Here is an 8804-nt window from a genome sequence, read left to right on the forward strand (position 1 = left end):
CTAATAAAGTAACCCCTACCACACGGTGTGGTCAGCCACATATAAGACTTTGTGTTTAAACTATTGTCCTCTTAAAGTTATATGCATGGACTCACATATTAACGGTATACGGCACAAAATCATGAAATGCGTGATTTTGAAGTATAATGTAGTAATTTGAAGTAAATAAAGGAAAAATTGCTACGAGTAATTAATATTTTTTTTTCTCTATCTCTATGGTATTTAAAATGAGTTAAATCATACAAGTATAATGTAGTAATTCGAAGTAAATGAAGGAAAAATTGTCCGGTATAGTTTGATACTGTTAGATTTCGGGAAAACTCCTTAATCTGGAGTGTGTACCATTGATCAAAATATATAGAGTTTACAATACTAGGCCTAATCACGTTAGGAAACCTAGTTACGATAAACATACAAAATATATCCTAATCTGCGACAAATATTATCCTAAATATAATATCTATCACACCCCCGTAGTCGTAGCGGGAGGAGGTCGTACGCTAAGACTGGACCTGAATTCCAGAAATAAATCTCGTGGTAGGCCTTTAGTGAAAATGTCTGCAAACTGATATCTAGTAGGAACATGGAGAACCCGTACTTCCCCCAAAGCAACCTTTTCTCGAACAAAATGAATATCCATCTCCACATGTTTGGTGCGTTGGTGTTGAACTGGGTTGCCAGAAAGGTAGATAGCACTGACATTATCGCAATAAACTATAGTAGCCTGCCGGAGAGGACAATGTAACTCAAGTAATAAATTACGAAGCCAACATGCCTCAGAGACAACATTCGCGACGCCTCGATATTCTGCTTCTGCACTCGACTTAGACAATGTGTGTTGACATGACCAAGACACGAGGTTGTCCCCAAGGAAACAACAGTACCCCGAGGTAGAGCGCCGGGTATCGGAACAACCTCCCCAGTCAGCGTCAGTGTAAGTTATCAATCGATGTGAAGCAGTAGGATATAAATGCAAGCCGTGATCAATGGTACCCTGAACATAACGCAGAATGCGTTTCAAAGCCTCATAATGAGGTTCCCGAAGATCATGCATAAATAGACACACCTGTTGTACCGCATAAGAAATATCTGGCCTGGTAAATGTGAGATACTGAAGAGCACCTGCTAAACTGCGATACAAAGTAGGATCCCGAAAAGGTGGTCCTGCGTCTGCACTAAGTTTGGACTTAGTGTCAACTGGAGTAGCTGCAGGCTTACAAGAGGCCATACCTGCACGCTCCAAAATCTCCTGTGCATACTTTTCCTGTGAAAGTAGCATATAAGAGGGTTTGCGGGTCACCGCAATCCCCAAAAAATAACTCAAAGAACCCAAGTAAGTCATAGGGAACTCAGTTTGTAACTGAGAAATAATTCCTGTGCGCAACCTGTCAGATGAGGTAGCTAAAATAATATCATCAACATATAAAAGCAAATATGCCATATCATCACCCTGCCGGAAAGTAAAGAGAGAGTTGTCACTCTTGGAAATGACAAAACCCAATTTAACAAGAAAATTTGCAAAGCGTTGGTACCAAGCTCTGGGAGCTTGTTTCAAACCATAGAGAGCCCTGCGGAGCCGACAAACATGAGTAGGAGCCCTCCGATCAACAAAACCCGGAGGTTGGTGCATATAAACAGTTTCCTGCAAGTCACCATGTAAAAAGGCATTTTTGACATCTAGTTGATGTATCAACCACTTTTTAGCCAAAGCTAAACTGAGAACAGTGCGAATAGTGGCCGGTTTAACTACCGGACTGAAAGTCTGACAGGCTAAAATCGTATCACCTAATCAAAAATAATTACCTAAGTCCACTAGCTTATGCAGATAGGGAAGTAGGGTCGAATCCACAGGGAAACAAGTCTTTTTATTCTTAATTAATTAATTATAATCTAAATTATTAAGTAACCAAATTGTTGTTTGAGATTATAAACTATACTACGAAGATTATGAGTAAGGAGAATTAATAAGGGAAGAAATCAATAATAATAAAGTCTAGGGTATAGGTTCACTAATAAACAATATTCCAGGGTAAACACGATAATCAATCATCAATGCATTAATTAATCAGATCGTAAAGGGCTTTCGCTACGTATTACAATCACAGAATTAATTTACCGGTATTAAATCTCATCTCTCGAATCTCGACCTAACCATTTATAAATTAATCTGTTTATTGAAACTAAGCCTAAACATCAATTCTCATCTCTCGAATCTCGAATCAATATTGCTAAACTCATACAATCAAATCTGGCCAAATCTAATTGCATAGCATGTAAACAATCAATAAGAAATCAATTAAGCATTAATAATTAACGATCATACAATTAACCCCTTCATATTATTTATTAGATCCCCATGAACCCTAGAAGGAAACTACTCAGACATGACCAAAACTAAACAAAGCATAATAATTAAACAAGACATAACAGAAATCGGAAAGAATAAAATACTGAAATTAATTAAAGGAGAAATCGTACCAAGACGGCGGAATTACAAGAGTGTGAGGAACAAGAAAGAAAATAAAATCTAGAGAGAGAAAGTTAAGTAGAGAGACGGAAGAGAAAAACTAAAACTAGAGTAATAATAATGATAAGAGATACTAATCTTGCCTAATAAAAATTACATTAATACTAAGCAAGAGTTAACGCTAAAACGAACTAAATCGGAAAGCTGATCATTGCTGAGAGAAGACACGCGCCCGGTCGGGCAAAGGCTCGCCCGACCGGGCCCGCCTTTTCGACTCCAAATTCCTTCTCGCGCCCGTCCGGGCGCGTGCTCCGGGCGGAGACTCCTTTGGCCCGCCCGGCCGGGCGCGCCTCCGGGCGGAGGGGATTGCCTTGGGCGAGGCTTCTGGGCCTCGAAACTTCCTCCCTTGGGCCTCCGAACTTGGCCTAAGTCCTCGAATCTTCATAATCGAGCCCTTAGTCACCGATTTGATACCTCCAATCGGCCTTGGGCTATCGAACGGGGTCGCGGTCTTCCAATACTTGTAGATGCTCCTCTAAAAGCCCGGGAAAATGCTCCAAGTACGCAAATTCCTACAAAACACAAGCAAAACTACCAAAGCACTGGAAAACACAAATTAGTAATAAAAGTGGCTCGGTTGAGCCAAAAACACTACTAATTACGACCAAGGGACGGGGATAAATATACATATAAAATGAACACATCAAACTCCCCCAAGCCAAACCTTTGCTTGTCCCTAAGCAAAGAGCTCCTCAATGAACAAATAAAACATGCCTCACCCCAATATAAAAATCAAGCACAAACGATTCAAGGCAAATCAAGTGAACATGCTTCAAAATCAACCAATCTTATCCATCTAATCACCCTTCATCCCCAACAATTGTCAAATAGAGCAAACCACAAGAGCATATAGAATTCAAGACTAGTGCTCACACACTCAACTCTCATTTATGTGGCGAGTAAAAGATGTACTCGATCGCTCTCCATCCCAACCCCTTTAATGTGAACAATGCCCTCCCAAACTCACAACACTCGTGTGTTTAAAAAGACATACACTCAACCTAATAGTCGACTCGGAATATGTCAAATCATAACTTGCATTGATAAACAACACTTTCATATTTACACAACTCTATGCACAAGGTCAAAAGGTCTTTTAAAGCTTGTAATGTAAGGCTAGGGAAAAGGGTAGGATAAATTTGGGAATATGTGAGAGAAAAGCTATGCATAAAGGGAGCCATATCCTAATAAACCCATGACCAAAAATAATGGTCATACACATCTCCAACATAATCAACCCCAACACAAATCACCAAATATACTCCAATCATAAAATTCAATCCCAAAACTTACAATTTCACTCATAACAATATGATAATATAGAACAAGAGTGAATAACAAACTTTGAACTCAACTCAAATATTTGCAATGAAACTCAACTTTTTCCTTCTTTTCGATAAACCTTCACTTAGACAATTTGAACATCAAACTTATTTTTCTTTTTGCTCTTTTTTTCTTTTTTTTTTCTAGAAGTTCACTTTCTTTTTTTTTCACTTTTTTTTTTTTTTTGAACTTCTCTTTTTTTTTTTCTATCACACTTTTATTTTTCTCAAATATGTACACAATAAAACTCATCGAATAAAAATATGATCAAGAACAAATAACTTCTCAAACCCACCCAATTGTGCAAATAATGTGCACACTACAAACTTTCTCACCTCACTCACTAATAGCTCCCCCAAGCCAAGCTTGGGACTAGTAACCAATGGGGCAAAATAGGCTTGTAATGTGGCAAATAAACAACAAAAAGGTCAAGGCAACAACATGGGTAGCAAGAAGGGAACAAATGTATCTAAATAAATCTGAAGGCCACCTAAAAGAACAAATGCCTTTGTCCTCCACATGTGCATAATATTGAGTCATGAAACACTACTCATAGTTGCAAACCAATACTCAAATTCATTGACATACCAGGAACTAATCACACATTCCTAACCAAATCAACTAGTCAAGCACTATATTCACAAGTAGTTGGACAAAATTGACGCATGTTTAGGAATCCAAATAATTAAACTTCAAGTCATGATCAACTAATCCACAATGCTCACAATCAAATACCAAGAATCAAAACAATTTTTCTCAAGTATGGGGCACAGGGAAGCATGATTTACAGTTCATTGGTTCGTATTTTTTTATTTTTTTGATTTTTCAATTTTTTTGTATTTTTCATATAAGGAAAGCAATAAACTAAACTAAAAAGCAATAAATCTAAACTAACAAAACACACCAAAAATAAACAAAAATAAAGAAAAGGAAAGAGAAAAGTATATACCAAATCCAAAAATCCTCCCCCAAGCCAAGATCGGACAATGTCCTCATTGGCTCGAAAGTAGCCCAGCTGGCTACTCATCCTCATCCTGGTCCATATGAGAGGACCCACCTGCTCCACCACTGGAACCGGCACCATCTGCACCGAAAGAGCCACTACCAAAATAGTTAGCATGAAAAGTCCCCCCCGGCGGTCCCCCAAAAGGAATGTCCTGTCCGTACCCATGGAACGAGGAATAGTCTGTGTAAATGCCATGGGCAGTGGGATCCCTATCGTATCCCTGGGGTGGGGGCTGAAACCAGTCTGGGTAAACCGCATCGTCGGGAATGTTGCCCCGACGAGCGTAATCATCATAAATAGGGTAGAGCCCCCTACCCTGGTTCCTCTCGAGGTAGCCTAACCTATGGTCGACAGAGCCTATCATCTGCCTAAACTCGGTCTGGGTCTGCTCTATACGACCTATGGCCTGGCCAATACTCTGTAAATCCCAAACTGGGTCAGAGTCACCGTGAGGGACGGAGTAGGACTGTCGGGGTGGTGATGGTGGCTGTGGAATGGGCTGTACAGGAGGTGGTTGGGCCTGCTGTGGATCCTCACCCCTAGCATGGGCAACTAACAGGGCATAAGTATAAGACTCTTGCCCTGGGGGAAAAGCGGTCAGCTCGGGGTTGGGCAAAGGAAAAATAGGCAAGGGTTGTTCAGTCCCTGTCCTAATGCACCAATGGGGGACTTGGTTCTCGTCCGCTCTCAACCACCCCAGTTCCTCAAGGTACCTAGAGGTCATGTAAGTGTCCGGCCCCATGTTGGTCATCCTATGCGGTCCACTCTCTACAAAACCGGCCTTCTTGATGGCTATCCTAGTGATAAGGCCACCAAGACGGATAGGGGTAGTGTGGTGGTTGCTGGCCGTAGCGTGCCTACCTAGGTGGTGAATAATGTACCGGGCGATGTTCAGTTTTTCATACCCAAAAATGTAATGGCCAATTACAGCAAGTTCATTGGTCTGACAGTTATGGGGTTCATTTCTACCTAAGAAACATACACCGGCAAATCTTTGCCACAATTTGGGGATGGGGTGGTGAATGGGCCTAGCACTAGCATGTTGAGCAGAAACATTTGAAATGCCAGTCAAAGCTAAATAAACATCTTCCATTTTAAATTCAGCATTCCATTGTCTGTTCAAATCAGGTTCCAGTTCAAACAATTTACAGAATTCCACAAAAGAAAGAGTGATGTTTTTATTGTTAAGCCTAAATATTAATTTAGGACCACTTTTATGGTTTTGAATAACGAGAGAAGATAAAAATTCACAAGTTAATTCACGGTATGTTGAATAATGCATATCTACAAATTTTCTCATACCAATATCATTTAAAAATCTCCTAACAAAACCATATAAACCTAAAGCTTCTAAAGTAGGGCGATGTAACCACCGTGAAGGGATTACCTCGCGTCCGTAGAGCACCTCGAGTTTTTCCCGTTGCTCCGCCGTTGCGATTTTTATTGTCGGCCACTGAGGGAGCTGGAGCGCCGGGTCATACTGCTGGGACGAGCTGGAGCTTCCTCCGAGTAGGCTTCTTGCTCTTTTAGCCGCCATTTAGGTAGTGGTCAAAAATTTAATTTGTGGAAACTGAAAAATTTTGGTATAGAAATGTAGAGGATGAATAGAGGAGTAATAATATGTGAAAAGATTTGGATTTGGGTAAGGGTGCAAGGAGAAATCTTAGAGAGAAGTCAGAGGAAATTTAGAGTTTAGAGAGATAAAATGAAGGAAGAAAGAAAGAAGAATGAAGAAAGAAGAAGAAAAGAAGAAGAAAAGGGCGGTTGGTTTGTCGCGCCCGGCCGGGCGATCTAACCCTCCTCCATGTTATTTCTCTCGCGCCCGATCGGGCGCCATTTCGCCCGATCGGGCGATCTTTCGCTCTTGGAACACTTTTGTCTCGCGCCCGGTCGGGCGTCTGACTGCCCGGTCGGGCCAATTTCTTCACCTTTTCATACTTCTTCTCGCGCCCGGTTGGGCGTAATCCCGCCCGGCCGGGCCAATTTTTAGTCCGTATACGTCAACTCTCGCGCCCGGTCGGGCGGAACTCCGCCCGGCCGGGCCCGAGAGCAAGATTTGACGAAATTTTTCTTCCTCAAAATTTGACTAACTCTTTTCCTGTAAACTGTACCAAAAGCTCATAAAACTCATTAAATTCCCTCCTCTCTCCTCTCATAAGAAAAACAAAGAGAAAACAAAAATAAAAGCAAGTAAAATACGGGTTGCCTCCCGCAAAGCGCTGGTTTATCTAGGTCCCGCACGACCTACTTACCATAGGTTTCTCAAGGTGAGCTGGAACTAGTTAGGTGTAGTAGTTCAACTGCACCAATCGTAGCTCCGTCATGATAAATCTTAAGCCTCTGACCATTTACCTTGAATTCATTACCATTCTCATCAAACAACTCTACAGAACCGAATTTGTTGGCCCGTTTTACTGTGAAAGGACCCGACCACCTTGACTTCAACTTTCCTGGAAAAAGTTTAAGCCTAGAGTTGAACAACAACACCTTATCACCCTCTTTGAATTCTCTCGGAAGGATCATCTTGTCGTGCCATCTCTTTGTCTTTTCCTTGTAGACTCGCGCAGTATTATAGGCCATCAACCTAAACTCATCAAGTTGGTTAAGTTGTAGAAGCGTCTTCTCTCCCGCTAGCTTAGCGTCCAAATTGAGCTCCTTAATAGCCCAATATGCCTTGTACTCTAACTCCACCGGAAGATGACATGCTTTGCCGTACACAAGTCTATATGGAGTGGTACCTATAGGGGTCTTAAATGCGGTTCTATATGCCCATAGGGTGTCATCCAACTTATCGCTCCAATCTTTCCTAGATTTTGCTACCACCTTCTCTAAGATGACCTTAATCTCGCGATTAGACACTTCGACTTGGCCACTAGTTTGGGGATGGTAGGCTAGCCCTGTCCTATGGTAAACACCATACTTCTTTAGGAGGGTATCTAACTTCCGCTCATGAAAGTGGGATCCTCCGTCACTAATTATGGCTCTAGGCACTCCGAATCTAGGAAAAATGGTCTTCTTGAAAAGCCTATGGACCACCTTGGCGTCATTGGTAGGAGTGGCAATGGCTTCTACCCACTTGGATACATAATCTACGGCGACTAGTATATAGCGGTTCCCTCTAGAGGAAGGGAACGGTCCCATGTAATCAACACCCCAAACATCAAAAATTTCAACTTCCAAAATCCCAGTTTGAGGCATCTCATGCCGCCGCGAGATGTTGCCAGTCCTCTGGCAAGAGTCACAAGCCTGCACAAAAATGTTAGCATCCTTGAACATGCTGGGCCAATAGAATCCTAACTCATTTATCTTGGCCACTGTTTTAGAGGGACCATGATGTCCTCCATAAGGTGAAGTGTGGCAGCTAGTAAGAATACCGTGTACCTCCCATTCGGGAACGCACCTGCGAAATAATCCATCTGCACACTCACGAAACAAAAAAGGATCATCCCAAAAATAATGTTTAACATCATACAGGAATTTCTTCTTTTGTTGGTAGGACAAGTCAAGAGGTAGAGTACCACCCACTAAATAATTTGCAAAATCGGCGTACCAGGGGTGTTGCTCTACCACTGCATACAGGTTGTCATCAGGGAAAGAATCGTCTATAGGGAGAAAATCCTTACCCTCATCATACCTGATTCGTGACAAGTGATCTGCCACAACGTTCTCTGCACCTTTTTTGTCCCTAATTTCAATGTTGAAGTCCTGGAGCAAGAGAACCCACCGGAGTAGCCTAGGCTTTGATTCCGCCTTGGCTATCAAGTACTTTAAAGCTGCATGGTCAGTAAAAACAATAACTTTAGAACCAACTAGATATGATCTAAATTTTTCTAAAGCATAAATGACAGCTAAAAACTCCTTCTCCGTGGTGGCATAGTTGATTTGAGCCTCATCCAAAGTTTTACTAGCATAATAGATAGCATGTAGAACTTTGTCCTTCCTCTGTCC

This window comes from Chenopodium album, chromosome 27 (assembly GCF_948465745.1).
Source record: "Chenopodium album chromosome 27, dcCheAlbu1.1, whole genome shotgun sequence".
Taxonomy (NCBI): domain Eukaryota; kingdom Viridiplantae; phylum Streptophyta; class Magnoliopsida; order Caryophyllales; family Amaranthaceae; genus Chenopodium; species Chenopodium album.